Below are 20933 nucleotides of genomic sequence, written 5' to 3'. Positions count from 1 at the left end.
TCAGTCGGGCTGATTTATTAGAATCCCACCTGGAGGATTGCCAAGGTGTTGGGCAGACGGCCATACGAGTCGACATGCCTAAGGAAGGTGAAAATATCCTAAAATTCGACAATCACAAGAACCAAATGTCTGTGCCTTATATAATATACGCCGACTTCGAAGCCTTAGTGGTTGGGGAATCATCCACTAGTGGGAGTTTCACACACAAAACACAAGAGCATAAAGCCTGTTCGTTTGGATACATTGTCGTCCGTTGTGACGGGGAAACGAAAGCTCCGGTAGTGTATAGGGGTCCTGACGCGGCTGAAAGGTTTCTAAAGTGCTTGCAGGAGGAAGAAAAAATTATTAGGAATGCATTGTATAAAATCGCTCCAATGCGTATGACCAGAGCCGACAAGCTAGCTCACGCCAGTAGCACTAACTGTCACGTGTGCGACTCACCACTTAACGGTGATTCGGTGAGAGATCACTGCCACATAACTGGTAAGTATAGAGGCGCCGCTCACAACGCGTGCAACCTCAAGCTTAAAATCAATCCTAAGACAATAAACATCCCCGTTGTCTTTCACAACTTGAGAGGATACGACTCTCACTTGATCATGCAGGCCATCGCGAAAATCGATGGTAATATATCGTGCATCCCAAACAACATGGAGAGATACATCTCCTTCAGCTTAAACGGACTTAGGTTCATTGACTCGTTTCAATTCCTCCTGTCGTCACTCGACAGTCTGGTCAAGGCCAACAATACCTTCCCTATCACCGATCGATACACAGACGCCGAGACTAGACACCTGCTCATGAGGAAGGGCGTATACCCATATGAGTACATGGATAGCTGGGCTAAGTTCACAGAGACCAGACTACCTCCTATCGACTGCTTTTATAGCAAGCTGAATGAGGCGTCAGTCTCACGAGACGATTACTCGCACGCGATTAACGTATGGAATAAACTGGGTTGTAAGAACCTGGGCGATTATCACGATCTGTACTTGAGGACAGATGTACTGCTGTTAGCCGACGTGTTTGAAACGTTCAGGCGGACCTGTTTAAAGCAGTATAAACTCGACCCCGCATGGTATTACACCAGCCCAGGTCTGTCGTGGGACGCCTTGCTTAGAAAGACCGGAGTTAATTTGGAATTGCTCACAGATTACGACATGCACCTATTCATTGAGAAGGGCTTGCGAGGTGGGATTTCCATGGCATCCAAACGATACGCTAAAGCAAATAATCAATACGTGAAAGGTTACGATCCTAACAAACCAACCAATCACATTCTATACCTCGACGCAAACAACCTGTACGGCTGGGCCATGAGCCAGTATCTACCTACAGGGGGATTCGAATGGGTACCAAACGTTGATGTTATGAGCATTGCACCAGATTCGAACAAAGGGTATATCCTCGAAGTTGACTTAGAGTATCCCAAGGCATTACACGCATCGCACAACAGCTATCCCCTTGCACCCGAACGTATGAAGGTTAACACAGACTGGATGTCTGAGTACCAACATAACTTGTCAGGTGGTCGTGTGGCGGACGTTGAAAAACTCGTGCCTAACTTAATGAATAAGACCAAGTACATAGTTCACTATCGCAACCTACAGCTGTACCTGTCATTGGGTATGAGGCTGACCAAAATACACAGGGTGCTCATGTTCGACCAGAGCCCATGGATGGAGCCCTACATCAGAATGAACACAGACCTACGAAAAAAAGCCACCAGTGATTTTGAGAAAAATCTCTACAAGCTCATGAACAACTCGGTGTTTGGTAAGACTATGGAAAACCTTAGGAAACGTGTAACCGTGAAACTGGTTAGATCTAGTGAGGAAGACAAGCTCAGGAAATTGATAGCCAGTCCGGCATTCAACCGTAATAAAATATTCACAGACGACCTAGTTGCCATACACATGAAGAAAAGCCACATAAAATTCAACCGACCTGTTTACGTTGGGATGAGTATCCTCGATTTATCCAAACACCTGATGTACGACTTTTACTACAACGAGCTCAAGAAACAGTACGGCGACAGGTGCGAAGTGCTGTACACTGACACGGATTCCCTGCTGATGGAGATGGAGGATGTATACGAGGATATGAAAAAACACATCGATTTATACGACACCAGCGACTATCCTAAGACCCATACCATGCACAGCACGGTAAATAAAAAGGTCCTAGGTAAGATGAAGGACGAGTGTGCTGGCACGCCAATAGCTGAGTACATAGGTTTGAGGCCTAAGATGTACTCCATATTGAAAGCCGACAATAGTGAGATCCGAAAAGCTAAAGGGGTTAAGAAGTATGTGGTGAAACAACACATCAAACACGCCAGATTCAAGGAGGCCCTGTTCAAGACCCGTACCTTTAGGCATAAGATGAACACGCTTAGAAGTGATGGACATAAGATATACGGACTGACTATAAACAAGACGTCCCTATCGCCTATGGACACGAAACGTTGGATAGCTATTGATGGTATAAACACATACGCGTATGGACATGAAAAAATTTGAGGCTATTTATTACAGCCCGCGTGGATATTGGAAAGGAGCTAGCGCAGTAGATAAGCTATCTAAAATGGCACGAGTATCACCAGAGAAAGCCAAAGCGTGGCTTGAAAAACAAGCCCTGTGGCAGATCTATTTGCCGGCGCCACGCTACGTACCTAGAAGGAGTTTCGGAATTAACATACCTAATAGCATTCACCAGGCAGACCTACTGTTCCTACCTCATGATAAGAGGTACAAGTATGCCTTAACCGTAGTGGACGTAGCCAGTCGTTACAAGGAAGCCGAACCCTTGACCACGAAAGATTCGGCCAAAGTAGCCAAAGGATTAGAACGCATATACAAACGCAGCCCGCTGACTTGGCCAACAGAGCTGCAAGTTGATCCCGGACGGGAGTTCATGGGTGCCGTTTCACAACTGCTAGCCAAACACGATACAAAGGTCAGACGTGGCACGGCCGGAGCCCATCGCAGCCAAGCTATAGTTGAGAGATTTAATAGGACTTTGGCTGAGCGCTTGTTCGGTCATCAATATGCTAGGGAAATGACAACCACTGGAAAACGATCGACCGAATGGGTAGCGAGGTTACCCGAGGTGGTGTCGGCAATCAACCATGAAGTCACCCGTCTCACCGGTAAGAAACCGGCAGACGCTATCAAACTAAAATCAATAGTTGCAGAGTCGGCCGCTCCATTGCGTGGAAAGGAGAAACAGATACCAGATAGGGCCTTAGTTAGGTATCTATACCAGCCGGGGGAACACGAGGGCGATAGCCGTAAGCGAGCCACCGATCCTATATGGTCGGTCAAAACTTACAACATAGATAAAGTGGATATGAAAGCCGACGAACCTAACTTGTACTACTTGAGGGGTGGGCCGGGTAGGGGATTTGTAAGAGAAGAATTATTGATCGTACCGTACGGCACAGTGTTACCGCCTGCCAAGTCACGGTAAACGTGATGGCGTGGCTTTGTAGTAGGGGCAATAGTAGCAAGAGCTAATGGTCCCACCAAAGCCTCATTTAGTAAATGAGGCTTTTTAGAGGGGTTTTTGAAAAGTGTTTTCGGACTGTCATTCCCTATACTACTAATAATTTATTCCACATGCGAAGACCATTATGTTTTCTCCCAGATGTGATATTGTAAGGATGAAAGATGTGAATAACTCACTCCCGGGTAGGAAATAGAAGCCTTCTCAAATCCTGCGTGAAACTAGCAGCGCTCTTGCTGAGTTCTAAACACAATTATTTGTGGTAGCTCGATGACAATCCTTGTTAAAATTTGTCATTTTGTAATTATTTTGAAATTGTATTGATTTTCCCTGCATGTTTGTAACAGTGTTCGATGTTATGGCCCAAGATTTGCCTGGCCCAACTCTACAGGAAGCAAGGTCGTCTCCTGACCTCACATCCAAGCCTCTCCGTCCTCTCCTAATTGTTTCTGCCCTTTGCTGCAGGGCTGTCAGTCCCAGACTCCATCTTGGTTGCCAACACCTAGCATCAGCGTGGTGTGTGATTGCCAGGGGTGAAGAAGGGACCAGCTTATTGTCTCAGAGCCTGATGGTCAATGTGTTTATTAATGATAATCAAGATCAAGGTGACATCTGCTGAAGACACTTTGACACTGGCAGCCATCTTGATTTCTTTTCATACCAAACTTGCTCTTGGTCAGATTCATGATAAACTCGTTAAATCTGAGTAATTGATAGAACCTGAGGAGCCATTTAATGGAGAGGAATATCATGCAGATTAATTGAGGTTGGCTGTCTTGGTTTGCTTCATTGAGCAAAATTGTAATTGCAGTTTCTGTGTGGCTTCCATCAATTTCAGTATGCAAACATTTGTGGTGTGAGGGTCAGTGAAAAGCTCCATACAGTGGTATAAATACCATTATCATGCCGATAATTACAATATCATTGTAATTGTGCATTGCATGCAATATTGAGGAAGTGTGTAGTAGATATCAGTGTGTGAGTGACGTGTGTATATTTATATATACAATTAAAAATAAGTAGGGGATGTTCCATGTTGGGTTGGTATCATTTGGAACCATGTTGTATGATTGCATGTAGAAAATATTATTCATTCATGTGTTATGAATTTAGTGCAAACATGACAGTTTCACTCACTATCATTGACATGCAAGTGAACATGGGGTGAATAAAATTCAAAAATTACAGTTAAAAGTTGTTTGTGCTGCAGTACATATCAGTGATAACAGCCAAAGAAAATTGTTCTCTCCCACCATGCATTAAGCACGAATTTGAGGATATAGTATTAGGCTCCGTCTGTATGCAAGTACAGATTGGAATGTCTAAAGAACTGTTGACTAGATTGTTTTCATATTTGGTGTCTAGGTTTATCACTGTAAAAGAAAGTCAGGTTTGGTGACCTTGACATTCATCTCAACATCACAAGTGATTTTCCTTGTCAGCGAGATATCTCAAGAACCGTTCACCAAAGTTTCTCCATATTCAACACCAGGCTTTATCTAGGGAAGGTGCAGGACCCAGTGAATTTCGTGTGGCATGAGCTGAATTTTTTACCAACTCTGTGTGAGCCTAGTAGTTTGAGTGATCACTTGTCTTACTGAAGACCAAGGTTTGATTCCCTATTTGGGTACAGTGTGTGAAGCTCATTTTTGGTGTTCCCCGCCGCGACATAACTGGAAAAAATCAGCATGTAACAATCATGATATCAAAAGACAAATAACGTTGATGACAGACATTAGTCTGGTCGACACCAAGGGCAACAACTGGCACATATAAGACCTGGTTACGAAACATCCTGATGCTGACATGAACAATGTTTTGTGTTTTGAGATGACAATGCAAGAACAGAGGAGACGATGATCACCTTACCATGATCAGGCCTTGATTCAGACTTGTCACCCTCTGAACACATCTGGGATATCCCTGCTCAGAGTGTATAACTGCCAACTGGTCAGTCCTTGATTCATACTTGTCACCCACCAAACAGAGCTGGGGTATCCCTGCTCAGTGTGTATAACTGCCAACTGGTCAAATCTTGATTCAGACGTGTCACCCACTGAACACATCTGGGGTATCCCTGATCAGTTTGTATAACTGCCAACTGGTCAACCCTTGATTCACACTTGTCACCCACTGAACACATCTGGGGTATCCCTGCTCAGTGTGTATAACTGCCAACTGGTCAAATCTTGATTCAGACGTGTCACCCACTGAACACATCTGGGGTATCCCTGATCAGTTTGTATAACTGCCAAGTGGTCAACCCTTGATTCACACTTGTCACCCACTGAACACATCTGGGGTATCCCTGATCAGTGTCTATTTCCCTGTTAAACACCAGTAAAAACACTGTCAGTGAGTTGGCGCTGCCCTGCCGGAAGAATGTGGTGGAATGGACAAGGCTGACATTGTGACTTTTAATGTTTGTATGGATGCTAGATCTCAACAGGATTGTCCTGAGGATAGAGGCATATTCATGGCACAGTATCAGGGACAGGGTTCGACTCTTCATGGTAAATAATGGGACGTACAGTTGGTTGATGTCATCCAATCATCTAACAGTCTGTTGTCATATGATGTTCTGTGACAAATAAAAAAATATTAGTTAGACATCCCTGTTAAACTGGTAAACAATATATTATTCGTCTCATTCAATATATAGAATATCACTCTATCTGATACCATTTTATTAAACATCTGGTATGTTTCTAAACTATATATGATGTTTCATGTACTGAGTGTGTATAACTACCAACTGAGATTTAAACATTTAAGGAAAGGACTACTCAAATTTCATGATTATTTTTGTCTGTCATCCTTTTTCATCCATGTTGCAAAGCAGTGTTGGAAAAGACATTTTGATTTTCCAAGTCATAGAAAATGTTCAGTGAGTTTTATTGTGATGTTTCATTGTTATCCCATGATCATGTTGTGGTTCAAGCACATTTTTTCATCATTGATTCAAAGAAGATTTCTTATGATTGTTGTTCAGGCGATACTTTGTTCACACGTGTGACATGGAGCTAGTTGTCGTGTGAGAACTCACTGTTAAATCATCTATTTAGTTGTAAGACTAGCTCCTGAAATACCAGGAGAAAGAAACATCAAGATGAATGATACGGCCATTTGGCTGACATTTCAACTCTGTGTTGAAGAGCTGCTTCAGACAAAATAATCAAATCAAGATGAGGCAAGAGGGCACCCAGTCAGGGTTGGGAATAAATAGTTAACTATGGTAATTATTGCTTTATACAGATTTCTGGATGAAACTAGAGTCACTTCAGTCTTTCTTATTCATGTGTATTTCTATTTATGAATATCTAAATTTCTGGTGTATATTAAACTAGTTATTACATAGGGCAATTAATGATCATATCTCATGATGAAATACAGCTTGATGATGACTGTAAGTGATGAACCAGGATGGATTGGAATTGGTCGGGACAGGCATCATACACACATGTTCAGCATCCTCCAGATCCCCAGTGAACATGGACTTGTGATACATCACATATTCCTGTGTTGATAATAGAAACTGGCCAAGTTGATAACCCCCATGGGGGTGAGTGTTGTGGTCAGCCTCCACACCAGTAATGGACCCTGGTGATAAGGCCATCTTGTTATGGTACTGACACGGAGCTTAATGGAGACTTCATTCACTTTCAGTGAGCTGATAATCGGCACTTTCCGCGTCCCTCACACGACAGATCACATGGAGGGATCACATGGACGGATCAACAGGAGTCTTGTCTCGTGAAGCATGTGATGCGTGATGAGTCGATGTTGGCATTGACTGATGAATTTACTGGTGCTAGCATTAGCTGACAACCTGTGATATTGTCTTCAAAAGACACCACTCTGTGTCTAAAGTTGCATTGTGATTTCATTTTTTAAACTCGCCTGAGTGAGGCATGAAAGAGAAAAGGGATGACAAGAGGAGATGGGGTATCTTTCTAAACACAGATGGGATACGTTGCTTTTGAGAGAGTGGAAGTGGGATTCATAGCTGATGGCAGAGTGTCTGTCCCATTTCTACTAAAATATATCTATATAATTATAAATGTAGAAACATTGTTTGTCTCAAAGATGTAAAAATTTTGAAATCTGCACTCACCCTACAGGGCGAGTAACATGAACTTTCTCTTCGTCCTTCTAAAATTGTACTTGCCCTGTAGAGCATATATCATGATAAATGTAAGTTTAAATTATTTTATTTCAAAATGTTTGCTTGGAATAAAGCTACAATAAACATTACTTACTTTGTCTTCTGTACAAGCTTAGACTTTGACAAAATTGAATTTGTTCACCAGTTAAGAGCACTGAACTTCAAAGAAAAGAAAAATGTGACTTTTAGTTTGGACTGGAACAAATGGGTTACTGTAGGAATCAGTCAGAAACTTCCTTATGTTTGACATAGATCATTTGTTATCAGTGACAGTTCAGCAAGGTATGCACTGAAGATTTGAAATATTTTAGAAATCTGGCAGATTACAAATCACTGTAATATAAATTTTAAACCCAGCAAAGTATGAATAAGTGAACTAATACCTCATTGAAAATATCAATTACACCTGGCAAGTGCGTTTACTAGATATCAGAATTGTTTAAACATTAAATTATATCAAAGTCTCCACCTTGTCTGCTTATTCTGACTTTCAATTTAGAGTACATAAAACTGATAAAATAACAAATAGATCATCTTGGAAATTTCCTGAATATAATAGTATATCTTCTTGTCACTCTGATAGATTCTTGTACACTGAGGCACACAAGGCAATCTGTCTTTGTGGAAGATTCTTAGAAAGAACACTTCCCAGTTCTTGGAAGGCAGACCAATAAATCCGATCTGCTATTGGTCCAGCTGGTGTGGAATCAACAAGTACGTATGGACCTCTTGGATGAACTCAAGGAGTTCATTTCTTTTTAGGTATGTGAGGTGATGAGTATTTTTGTGTGGAGATTTAATTTATCATCAGGGGAATAGTGCTGTACAATTAACTCTTGTGATGTGGCGAGTACGCGTAGGACCAATATTGACTCGATCAACAATCGAGTGGTGCAGTGATAATGGTATTTTTGAAGAATGACATGTGATTCATCATGTTGTTTTTACATGAAGAAAGATGTTTTTCAAAAGCTGACACATGAACCACATCATTATATATCTGAAACAGGACAATTTGTTATCAGCCAGTTTGTCAATATGGCGCCAATGGCCACTTGCTCGCTCATTTATGTTTATTATTGTCAATGATGTCTTTATATGTGACAGTTAAACATGATGATCCTTTTGCAGTCCAGATCCTTTTGCAAAATACTAATATTTCTTAATAGATATATATTTCCTTGATGAGATATCCAAGTGGCAGTACTTTGAGATAACGGTATGTTATGAATATTTTATATATTTTCACTTTTAATAAGTTACTGCAGGGTGAAGAACATGTAATGAATATTAGTGAGTTCTGTGGCTTTTCCAATCCCCCTGTCATCATCAGCTACTCCACCACAGCACAGCACAGCACAGCACAGACACAGATGCACACCACCACAGCACAGCAAAGGTGCACATGAACACATGCATGCATGCACATCCACAGTATACTTGTGTGATGAAGTCTTTCGGGACAGAGCCAAGATCAAGAACACAAAGTCCTGTAAATTGATACAATTATCAAAGCCAACACTTCGGGTTTGTTTTGAGAAGAACATGCTGGTTTGAGGATATACTTGATCCTTCTCTCTACCCGACGGACTCCAGTACTTGTATCTTCACGTTTTCCGTCTGTCAATCGCGACTTCAGACGAGTCGTATCCTTCTTCTTCGTTAGCTTTATGGATTTTCCGTGCCTCCATTTGAGAGGAGTTTACGACAATCAACGAAAGTTTCCTTTTTGACTTTGCTTGTTGATTCCCGATTGTGCTGCACCAATCACTGGCCAATTTGATTTCTCTGCGATCTTCTGTCTGCTTGGTTTTCCTGACAAAAGATTTTGTTCCTGTGAATCTACTCAGCGGATTATGAAGACCTCAAATCTGACTGTAGCTATGAGGAATCAATGAGGCCAACAGCGCCATCTAGCATTCTGATTGCAAATTAAAGGGGCAGCTCACTGGACATTTCCACAGATGGAATCAGAGTCTTTAAAAGCATTCACCGTCAGTTTTGAGCTTAGATAATGTTCAACATTGAACACATTTTCCACACATTGATGTGTAGGAAGGGTTAATTCAATGTAGTCCTCTCTGAGTTAAAATGGAAGGGTTAAATACCACGAATAGCTGACATATTAAGCTCTTAGTTCTCAAAGAGTTTGACTTCATGATATTATCCACATTGAATAGACGAGTCATATTTCCTTGCTTTGTGACAATGAACACATTGAGAATTTTCACCATAAGTTGCCTTTGATATGTTGTTTTTTGAACACATTCATCATGCTTTTCACTTAAGTGCTTGTTCATGGCATGATACTTGCAATAATCCATCTCATATATCAGAATGTGACTTGTCTCGCATTTAAAACCAATCTCTTTTACCCTTGGATGTGGGATTAATAAGCTCACATAGATTTGCTGAAAGATTTATGTCAATTGGAAAGTTTCATGGAGTTTAAGTGCTCAGAAGTGTCTGGTATCCACAGTCCAGCTGGCTGTCAAAGACGGAGTATCGATTGTGCATCATGTATGTTCAGCTTCATCTTCCATAACATCTTGGGCTGATTAGCTTGTCGTCAGCAGAATAGGTGTTAAGATACGTCGACACACTACCCGTCATGACAGGAGCAGCTCCTTGCCTCGATATAGAAATACTTTCTGATATTTTGTAGACACATCGCTAAATTGGATAAATTGGTAGTCCAGTGGTTAAAGCAGTCTATTGTCATGGCAAATGAGTTTGAATCTTCACATGAAAACCATGTTCTTGTCTTGTAAGAACAATATGTAATGTAGTCTGTTTCATCCTATCTTCTTGCTATAATAGGTATATTGCATGTGATTTTGTGACAAGCCATTGTCTAAGCAAGACATTTTCAAACTAAATTGGCCACACCCTCTGTCAGACTGATGTTTCTTGATTGGCTGAGGATACAGTGGGTGGGACTTGAGCAGCCTGTGCTGAATAAGGCCAGTGATTTTGTATAGCTTTTTACTGACACTTAATATACACTGCAGCCTTCAACTTCTTTCATCAAATCAAAATTGTTCATGTTTAGCATAGACAGTGATGATATGCTTCAAAAGCTTAACCAAAGTTTTAACTGGTTTATGACTTTCATTTTAAGTGATGTTCCTGTATTTTTCGAAAGTGAATCTGTTTTATTCTGGCAAAGTTATGGATCCCACTGAATCAATGTCTGCCATTATTCATTTGTACACAGGATCACTGACGCCTAATGTAAATGTAATGAATTCGAATGTGATTTGTGTCCTTGGTACTTCTCACCAGAATCAGGAATCTTTTAACACCAAACCTTTTTGCCCTGATGGTACCCTTGCCCGGCACACAAGTATGTCTTTGAGCATGAGTCCGTCACTACAGTTTTACATTGCTTTTAGCAATATTCCAGCCATGGCCAGGGACATTGGCATGGCCAATGCTTTAACCACAAAGCTGCCCCACTGTTTTAGACATCTGCAAACCATGTACTTGAACCGAACATGTCTACAGATACATGCTTTGTTCAGAGCTCTCCCCATCTCACCACTGAACTAACTACGGGGGATGCTAACGGGGGATGTTAACTTTGTGTCAAACATTTCATTAGAGTTATCTGTCCTTTGACTAACTTCATTTTCGACTAAGTAACAACAGTTAAGTAACAAATTGTGTTTTGAGAATGGTGCAGCCTGTCCCAGATAGTTTGATTCTGTTTATGATTTAAAAGTCCTTAATATTTGAAAAAGCCTCATTTCAGTTAAATGCATATCTTTTTTTATCATTCAGCCAAACATTCTGGAACCACTAATTGGCTCGATGTTTAAAGAAGTGTAATTAGCAGTTCAGAGGTGCATCCCTAAAGATGCTAGAAGTCTATCCTTTAATTCCACCAAATCAATAATGACAAATACTGTTAGCCATATTGAACAAACTCACACACTCACTCACCGACTCACTCACTCACCATACTCATGAAAATTTGGGTCAGAACAGGTCTTTAGGAGCCCATGCTTGTCTAACTAACGGGATCGGCTGGTCAAGCCTGCTGATTTGGTTGATACATCATTGTGCATCATTTGTGTAGATCAACGCTCATGCTGTTGACCAGGGGTATGTCTGGTGCTCATGCTGTTGACCAGGGGTATGTCTGGTGCTCATGCTGTTGACCAGGGGTATGTCTGGTGCTCATGCTGTTGACCAGGGGTATGTCTGGTGCTCATGCTGTTGACCAGGGGTATGTCTGGTGCTCATGCTGTTGACCAGGGGTATGTCTGGTGCTCATGCTGTTGACCAGGGGTATGTCTGGTGGATTATTTACAGAGACCTGCCATATAGCTGGCATACTACTGAGTGCAGCATTACGCAACAAACAAACCAACGAACACTGACCGCTGTTTTGAAGTGGATGTTATGTCAACTGGACCCAGTTGTGTGTGGATTTTAAAGAAGAGATATCCATGATGAAGTATGACAGATAAATTAGTTTGGAGGAAAACGTCACCATTGACTTCACTCACTCTATGGAGAAAAGCATCGCTCAGATGACATTTCATCATGCGACCAAAATATCCAGACAGCATTTAGTTCTGCTACAGAATATGTTGGCTTTCTTATCTTTTACGTCTGATTTGTTTCTGTTCATATTGCAGCAAATCATGGACCTTTGGATCAACTGAGGAAGGGGATTGTCGACATTCTGCATGTCTGCCATCTTATGTGTCATGTCCCCTGACTTCCCCCATCTGTGTCTGCTTCCTCCCAGAATTCCATCCATTTCCTATCTGGGTTTCTGAACAATTTGTGATAAGATGTGAACTTCTTACTGATAAGTGCACTTGTTCCTGGCCATGTTATATACTTGTTATGTTGTATATTTGACTTGACATTGTCTCAGCCTTTATTGAACAAACATTATCGAAAGAAATTTTGTTGGCAAAGTAGTTGCAAAAACATTTTCTTGCTGTGCGTAAAGTTAACTGCTGTCATATTTTTGAAGAAATATTTTGTTTTGAAGAAACATACATGAAATTGTTGTGTTTGACAATGCACAACTGCTGCAGGTCCACTGTGTGAAACAGTTGTACAGCATATAGTGTCCTGTAGCTGCTCACACTTTGAGGGTTGATGTTGGCTGCAGGTGTGGAGATGGATGTCAACCTCTATGGGCCAGGGACAGTGGAGGACAAGCCCAGTGGTTAAAGTGACCCTTGTCAGGCCAAACACCTGATTTCTCATATGCTGTGATATTGTTGGAACATTGTTAAGGCAGAGTAAATATGCACTTGTTTTGAACAATATATTTTCCATGATACATTGTATGTTCATAACCTTCACAGGAAGAAGTATATATTTTATTGAACATAAGGTGGAAACATAGACAATACTGACAATTTGCATGTTTTACAGGAAATACTGCTAGTGAAAAACTGATTAGACAGATGAATATAGCCGAGCCATACGTCATGAACCAGACTCATGGCAACGACTCTGCCTGCTATACCCATTTAGATAATACTCGTCTACCGTTTTGGAACAAATAAAAAGGGGGTATAATTCTGTTTAAGGCAAACTGATCAGTCATCAGACATTTATGATCTGCCAGACAAATAACTCCCTTTCAATCTTGGAAATAGAGAATTCAGTGTACTGGTCTGTGACTGGTTAGATGGGGGTATTGGGCTTGGTGGGATGTACTGGCTGCAGATGTTCATCTGTCTCAGTGACTACAGGCTGCCAGGATGTGCTCAGTGCAGACGTTACTCTGTTACCATGACAACAAGCTACCATGGTGTGCTCAGAACAGATATTAGCCTGTCTCCATGACAACAGGCAACCATGACATGCTCAGTGTACATGTTACACTGTTTCCATGACAACAGGCTACCATTATGTACTGAGTGGAGATGTTACTCTGTTTCCATGACAACAAGCTACCACAAAACTGTTTTTGAATGAATGAACGTTATTGAAATTTTTTATCAAATTTCCTCTTTTCATATGTAGCGCATGCTATGTTTTGGGGGTCCACGTAATCAGCAAAGTGCTTTCGTTGGGTTGAGTCCAATCTAGGATTCGAACCCATACCTTCCGAGTAAGGCACATAATCACCAGCACACAAAGTCAGCCATCTAACCCACTCAGCCACTGCAAAGACCACAAAATGGAAGTTGGACTTCTAGTGCAGATTCTGTTATTTTTGTTGGGTGCCAACTTGATTGCAGTCCACATCTTGAGTTGAAATCCTCGAACGCTGCCATGTCCAATGATGCCTTATTAAGTTGAAAAGAGTATTTTGTTTTAAGTTCCAATTTTCTTTCGCTCAGCGTTAACCCATAGGCGGAGTTGTTTGTACATGGCAGCAGTGAACTGCAAGTGATATTGGTAGCATCACATGAGTTTGTCTGTCCTTGATTCTAATTTGTGAATATCTGCTGACATTTGCCGACATAGCGTCTCCTAAAGATGACGAGATAAGTACAGGTTATCAAGTGAGTGCGTTTTGGGATTGTAAAGAACTTGTATCAGGACTAAACATTGTAATTAGCAAGGCTTGGTGAAAAGCCTTCTGTAACGAGCAGTTGCTGAGGTTTTCCTGGAATGTTCATATTAATATACTGAACAGGAAAGGAATCTCAACTGTGACACGAATATGAACGCCTACTTTCATGAGATTTAATTTTTTTTAAACTTTCATCTCTCTTTCTGTTCAGTAAGGTCACACTGTCAAGGATGGTTAATTTAGCCTGATTCTGGGCGTGTTTAAAGGAGAGGTGATTGTTTCAGTGTTATGAAACATGTACATCGGTGTCAATCACTAGTATATCCTAACGAATTCATTTACTTCTGTCATCCAGCTGTCGAGTCCTGGGAGAGACAAAAGACAGGAAAACATGCAAGTAGTCATTATAGGACAATACTTTGATCGACCTTCCGACACATATGTGGACCTTCCTTAGGCTTGTGTGAACCTCCTGTTTAGTCAAGTGGACCTCCCTTTAACTTAAGTGGACCTCCCCATTGACTTACGTAGACCTCCCTTAGACTTAGATGAACCTCCCAAATGACGTGAGTGCATCCCTCTAACAGATTGATAGGTCTCTTGCAGGCTTAAATGGACAAACTTAACACTTTCATGGACCTCTTGTGACTGTAGTGTACCTCCAACCCCTGACTTGAGTGGACCTCCCCCATGTTTAAATGGACCTTTCCCTAACTGTAGTGGACCACCCACAACTGTATGGACCCCCCTGACACCTTATTGGTACATCCAGATCCACATTGTCCATCTTGAGTGAATGTCTACTGAATGATGGACCACCTTGCATGGCCTGTCAGATGGCCCGACACATGGCCTGTCAGATGGCCCAACACACAGAATAATTAGGACTGAAGATGTCTTCCAATTGATGGAGCCCGCACAGTGCTAACTTCACGAGGCAGCGTTGCCCTCGGCAACTTCACTGAAAAAACTCCTCTTTTGTGTGCCTGCTTGATCTCTTCACCTTAATGGTGAGCTTTAACATTTCTGACACATGCTTCGTTAAACCCGCAATAATTCTCCTTGGATTGAACAATGCAGAAAAGATTGTGTTTTTGAGTGTGTCGAGATGTCTGATCAGGGATAGTACAGTCACAGATTGGCGGGAGAAGAGTTATTTTTCAACATCTTTTACTTTATATTACCACATGGTATAAAAGCAGTAAAATTAATTATGGCAAATCATTAATGTTACTGAGGTGTTTTTGATCTTCAGCCTAGTTAATATGCTCTCAAGGGCTTGTTGGTGGCCCAGTTGAGACAGATTCAGTTGTTTACTGTCTTTCAACTGTGAAGGGATCAATCGGTCTTAGGTTCAAATCCCAGACTTGCCAACATTGAGATTCCTGGGTCTGTCAGACAGTAGTGTGAATGTAAACTCACTCTGTGAACAGTCAGTGAAGATAGTGAAGACATGAATATACTGTGTTGTTAGTGTGGAGCATGGTTTCCTCCAGATTTACAAGCACTAAACTGAAATTGGAATTGACTGTCCAACGAGGGGATTGAAATGTTTATTAAACACAATCATATTTACTTAGCTTCTGAGTGAAAACACAATTTCTACCATGACAAATCACAAACCCTTTGGTTTCTGCCAAGATAATGAGTCAAGCAGTTTAGTCCAAATTATCGTCTTTAGTCATATTTGTTAGGATTTAATACCTGTGATTAATTATACTGCACACAGGAAACAACTTTATTGCCAAAATTTAGAACAAAATGGTTGGAATATTTCATCAAAAAATTTTTTTGTGCTGTAAGATAAGTGAAAGGTAAAGTTCCTTTCAGATTCTTGTCTCCTTCCAGTGAACTTAGTGAGTATTTCATGGAAGCTGAGCTGACATTGGAAGCAGACGACACTTAATTCAGACGGATGTTGTTAATTGTCTGGTCTGAGGTTATAGTCTCGATCCATATTGTTTAATCATTCTGTTTGATCAAAGGATACGGAATCACCTGCAATCCTTCTGTCGTGAGTTTTTTGACTTGGTAGAACAAGCCATGTTTTGTTTTCCTACAGGACTGTCTGGATTACACCCGATAGAATTGATTCCGTGTGAAGAAGTCTGGCAATTTGTATTGTCGGAGCTGGGATCGTGTCTGTTTGATCTGACCAATGATACTTTCATGTTGAATCTTAGAAAATGGTGAATATTCATTGTGAATTTGTGTGGGAAATGTAATAATTCCTTGAAATGAAATATTTATGGTACTATACTTGTCTGTGATGGACATCAAATGAAGTATGGTGACTATATTATTTTTACACACCAGACAGTAGGAAAAAATATTGTCTAACTGACAGAGTCTTTGTTTTGACAGAATTCTTTGGTTTCAGAAAATTTTAGTAATAGAAATATCACTTTAAAGGTCAAGGAGATTTAAATATATGTAGGAATGTTGAAGATTGATTCCTGCTAGCAAGTTATCTGTCAGAGTATTCTTCTGTTTGCTGTTCAGCTCTGTGATTACAAGTAGTCCACCTATATGAAGGAATGGCTGTTAATATTCAAATCTGTACTAGACAGTGCAGTGACTGAGATCAAAACTTTTGGCTGTTTGACACTGGGAAGAGATTTTGACCTAAATTCCCCTATTCCTCAGTTAGTACCCAGGAGGAGGAGAACAGAACAAGGGATGACTGAATTTTGAAATGATAAAGACATTTGAGATACACAAGATCTGAGGTACCTTGAACATTTGTACTTTGGTACTCTGGTACCAGTGGCTCAGAGTATCAAAGAACCAGAGCAGAAGATAACCCGATTGAGGGGGCATGAAGACAGTAGGATTCCCTGTGGGTTTTGTGGTTGTTACTAAGGTTCGAATCCTAGATGTCTGTTGAATGTTCTTGCCTGGTGCTGTAAGACCTGCTTCAGCCTCCTGTTTTCTTGGCTGAAGTGAATAGGGTGAACCCAACACATCTGCTGGTCCGAGCACATGTGGCCATGTTGTCTGAGGCTGACTTGAATCCTTTAGGTGAGGCAGAAACCTTTTGTTGTGAGTTCTTCTGTGTCCTCCCAGATTACATATCTGTCAGGTCTGTTTAGGCTGATCTGCCTTACAGAGTATCTTCTGTCACTCACTCATTCTGTTGGTCACAGATTTCTTCTGGAAACGATATCAATCCATGTCACACTGAAATACCCTGGCACTTGAACTGTGGCAGTGAAGTCTGCAACCTGCCAGATCAGACGGTGTGGTAACAAAGAGTAATTGACATGGATGGGAACAAGTGCCCCTCAGCAGGTTATTGTAGTTTAAGGGATGAGCAAAAATGTAGAATGTCGTCTTTTCCTCATCTGTGCCTCAGGGAGAAGCTGTTGAGAATGTTCGGAGACTGTCTGCATCTGTTTTGGTAGTCAGGTAGTCTTAGCCCCTCTCACTGGGGCATGTGTACTTTCAGATGGACGGATGTGGAGATTTATTGATCTATCCATTTTTTTGGATGTATGTATGTTTAGGCTGCAGGCCTCTTTACTGATAATGTGCAGCTCTACTTGAGGGGTCATCATCAAGGACATTGAGTGGCTGCCTTATTCAATCAACACTCACTAGACCTTGGCAATTACCTAGCCCAAGGCCCCTTCAAGTTGACCGATATCACACTTCTATTACATAGCACCATCACGATATAAAATCTACTTCCGGAGCCAATTAGCACTATTCTTCCTTATGATTGCATGAGACGTGGGAAACCTTCAAGGACAATATTCGTAAATTGATTCTGCCATAATACCTGTCATACTCAAGCCGCTTGCTTGATTCTGTCTCGTTCTGCTGCTGCTGGCCTCCCACGAGACACTAATTGATGCGTATTGCTGTACAACATAGGTGCATGCAGGGGCAGTATATCAATTACTGTTGTGCATTCTGTGCAGTTCACAATAGTGTCTTGCCTCAGCATTTCACATCATTGTGTATCTGTCCCAGTGTGGAGCTTGTGTTGTGTGCCTATCCCAATACGGTATCACTGTTAGTGTTGTGTCTCATCCACTGCTCATGCTGACCATCACTGGTGTGTAGAGTCAAGATGTTAATACGGACATTCCATCACACTAGCTTGTACATAGCTTGAAAGTAACTCTCCATCACTGACTGACTGACTGACTCACTCACTCACTTAGGAGTGATGGTGGATGTTGTGATCAGCAACGATGTCATGCCTCAGTACAATCAGATGGACCACTGTGGTTCATGAAAGCTCTACTGTCTTTACTCAGACGTGGAATGCCCTCCTTCAGCAACAGTGACATCAGCCACAGCATCAGCAGGGGGTCCTTGCGGCATTGGAGACATAGTTGATTCGTAGCACCAATACATGTCTCAGCTATCAAAGTTCATGGCTTCCTCCTTGATAGTTCCACCAAATTCAATTCCAGAGGGTCGTCCTGGACATCTCCATTTTGTCAGAGATGGATGAGGATTGATGTGGGTTATTGATAAGTAGGGGGAGTTGTCTTTCTTCCTGTGACCGTGTCAGGCAACAAAACTGCTGACTTGTTGATCCGACTTTCATTTCTCCTTGCTGTGACCCAACAATACTCATGTGAGACAAAATCAATGGTAAGAAAACGAAACTGTCAGAAGAGATATCAGGTGCTAATGTATCTATTGACTTATATAGATCGTCCTGCTTGCTTCGCTGTATTCTCTGTGTAACCAACATCGTGCAGGTCTGTGTGGAAATATAAAAAAATTGTTATTGTTTGAAAGATTGGAGAATAGAATCATTCTTGATGGTAAAACATGGTCAAGATTTTATGGTGATTTGTTATAATCATTCTGCAATCTTTACAAAGAATGAAGACGTTTCACACCAAGATTTATATCGTCTCTTTATGATTGGTCCCTAATGGCTCTGTGCTATTTGTCAGGGAATGATCTGATGGCCTATGTGATCCTCTTAACAAAGTCTCGGCCAAGGAGTGAGGGTAAGCGAGCGTACGTTACTGCTGAGCTAGAGTAGGCGATTAGCTTCATCTGGAAGAAGCAGACATTGATTCTGGGAAGGTTATGATTGATAAACGCTGTGTTGACTCCACTACAGGAAGGATGAACATTCAAGCCATTGATTCAGTCCTGCATGATGGAGTTGCCTACTGTTTTCCTAATGACCAGGGTGTGGATTAGTCCAGATCTTGTCTGCTTCTGTGCAGTACTCCCATCATCCATCTTAAACTTGTTCCACAGTCTTGGAAGAGTTATTGGAGCTGATAAATGAGGAATGGGCATCTGGGAATTATACGGGAAGGTGCTTTTAATAAACTTTTGATTGCATGTCAAATTCTATTATTTTGATATTATTTTACTTGTGGTTATTTAAACCTTTGGTTATAATTGTCTGACCTTTTCTTGGGATCAGGGAATTGGAGATAGAAAATACTTTTGGAGATTTATTGAGGACTTTTGACATTTTATCTGAACATGAAATCTAAAACATTTGGTGAATAATTGCTCCGACTCTTACAGAGTGAAATTCTTCCTCTTGACATTCGTGATCAATCTCACCAGATTTATTGGACAGGATTAAGTGAGGCAAGGCCAAAGCTTGACAGGGTTTTTCTGCTCTCCTGACTGCCTGTGATATATCTAAATGAAGCTCAATATATGACTGGGAAACTGAACAATAACATTGTATTTGATAGTAGAAAATAGTTTATCTGTGGTAAAACCAAAACGGACCATTCTTCACATTGGTGCTATGATATTTATCTGAGGTACATTTCAATATAAAACTAAACTCACTCATCTAATCTTGAATGCCACTCTGGTCATCTGATCTATGTCACTCTGGTCATCTGATCAGTGTCACTCTGGTCATCTGATCCTCAAAGTTACTCTGGTCATCTGATCTTCAATGTTACTCTGGTCATCTGAGCCTCAATGTTACTCTGGTCATCTGATCAGTGTTACTCTGGTCATCTGATCCTCAATGTTACTCTGGTCATCTGAGCCTCAATGTTACTCTGGTCATCTGATCAGTGTTACTCTGGTCATTTGATCCTCAATGTTACTCTGGTCATTTGATCCTCAATGTTACTCTGGTCATTTGATCCTCAATGTTACTCTGGTCATCTGATTCTCAATGTCACTCTGGTCATTTGATTCTCAGTACAACTCTGGTCATTGCAACTTGCTGAGTTTGCTGTATTTCCTACAAGTGTGTTGTCTGGGCAGACCGATCCATCAGTGACTGAAGTCACCTTTAGGTCTCCAGCTGCTTAGCACTGTTGTACAAACCACATCCATATTGTCTGTCAGACCAACCCCCTTCCTGTTGCTACCATAACTCAACTGCGTGTGCTTCACTTGTTATATAAGGAAGTCCCCGGGTCCTGGAGAAACTTACTGTAATGTCACATGTTTGCTTTGGAATTTACTGTGTATCAGAAAGTTGGTCACATTTAAAATATTTTATGCATTCAGACTATGTGTTGACCAGTGTATTGCTTATGTTCTCTGGATTCAGTCGTGGTGAAATTGTAAGAATATTTTTTATTCCATTTCCAGAATATACAGATTGAATTATTTTCCCCCTCTTGATCGTGTTGTCATAGATACATCTCTTATCCATAATTTTGTGTGTATTACTTCTCTGGAATGTGTGTTCACAGTTAACAGAGGATGCCACATTCAGAATTAGCATCATCAACAACAAGATGATGTCATGTCTCATCATTTATGCCCAGATTATAATGACAGGAAGTAAAATGTTTTGAT

General features: G+C 41.1%; 1 protein-coding gene across 1 annotated transcript in view; it reads left to right on the top strand.

Annotated features, from left to right (window-relative positions):
- LOC137273130 (carboxyl-terminal PDZ ligand of neuronal nitric oxide synthase protein-like) overlaps nucleotides 1-20933 on the top strand; it is a 206544-nt gene that overhangs the window by 64669 nt on the left and 120942 nt on the right. The gene's annotated exons all lie outside the window — the stretch shown is intronic.

Source organism: Haliotis asinina, chromosome 2, assembly GCF_037392515.1.
Source record: "Haliotis asinina isolate JCU_RB_2024 chromosome 2, JCU_Hal_asi_v2, whole genome shotgun sequence".
NCBI lineage: Eukaryota > Metazoa > Mollusca > Gastropoda > Lepetellida > Haliotidae > Haliotis > Haliotis asinina.
Note: the sequence above shows the minus strand (reverse complement) of the source record. Positions and strands in the feature narration are given on the sequence as shown.